Here is a 1,153-nt window from a genome sequence, read left to right on the forward strand (position 1 = left end):
ATCCCTTTGTGCAGGGCTGGGAGCCAGCCACTCCTTTCCCAACTGTTACTCCGGCAGTTTGACTTGTTAAATTCCATGCGGTTGATAAATATATTGTCCAGGACTGGCCCAAGAACCACACCCTGAGGATCACACATCGGTCACCAGCCTGATGTCCCAAAAGGGAGCTGTCAGAAGTGGGATTCGAACCCACGCCTCCAGGGGAGACTGCGACCTGAACGCAGCGCCTTAGACCGCTCGGCCATCCTGACCCATTGCTGTCTGTTCCTACTGCTGTGTAATCTGTATATTTGTCGGTATTTTCAGTGCTGCTACACTACTTTTTTTCTCACACAGAAGATGTGAGATATTCCAGACTAAAATGTTTATTGTGTTGCATCTAACATAACTGTAGTAACTGACGTTCATTTGGTACGTGCAGCTGTTTCCTTCTGTGACGTGTGAGTGTTAGCGTGGTGAGAAAGGGGCAGGGGCTGTGGCACGAGCTAAGTGTGCCGTGGAGCAGCGGGTTGAAGGTGCACAGAAATGAATAACAATGCGGGATGTTGCACAAGGGCGTAGCTTAAGGCTGATGGGCTTCCTGTAACGTCTGTGAAAATCCCCTTGAGATGGGTACAAGTGATTCATGGTAAGAGTTCGCTGTGACATTTGAAAGGGGACTCTGACACTGAAACAAATTGTTTGTACCCCTGCTGCATTTTTATAAGAGGAATTCATGTGCTTGAAAGCTGCATCCGGGAAGCTCTAAACATACAAATTTGGTCAGGATTTGTGACTAAAAGTCAGTATGAAGGCAAGAGGTATTTGGTTTGGGAGCATCAGCTTTGAAATCTAATGGCTCTGTTCAGAATGTAAATTCAATAGAAAAGTCAAATTTTAGAATGGAACAGTCAGAAAGTGTCTGTCAGAAATGGCAAGTATACCTCTGATCCCAAAATTACTCCCCAGAACTTTAAGGAACAATATTTTCCAATGGCAAAAAAAGGCTACAGTCTCTACTAGATCGGTCAGAAATTGGTACTGGTTTCTTTTGGTACTGAAGGTAAACAATTGCTACTGCTTGGGAAAACAAGTTCTGCCTCTGGCTCCAGTTTGCCAATCTCTTTCTTGCACTGTGGAGCCCAAAGTGCCAGACCCAGTACTTGATGCAGTG

The 1,153-nt window shown here is 45.4% G+C and overlaps 1 non-coding gene across 1 annotated transcript; it reads right to left on the bottom strand.

Annotated features, from left to right (window-relative positions):
* Positions 1–168: 168 nt before the first annotated feature.
* TRNAL-CAG lies at positions 169–251 on the bottom strand. Its single transcript has one exon. It is a non-coding gene; the product is annotated as a tRNA-Leu (tRNA).
* Positions 252–1,153: the final 902 nt, after the last annotated feature.

The sequence above is a fragment of the Eurypyga helias genome, unplaced genomic scaffold (assembly GCF_000690775.1).
Source record: "Eurypyga helias isolate BGI_N326 unplaced genomic scaffold, ASM69077v1 scaffold40799, whole genome shotgun sequence".
Taxonomy (NCBI): domain Eukaryota; kingdom Metazoa; phylum Chordata; class Aves; order Eurypygiformes; family Eurypygidae; genus Eurypyga; species Eurypyga helias.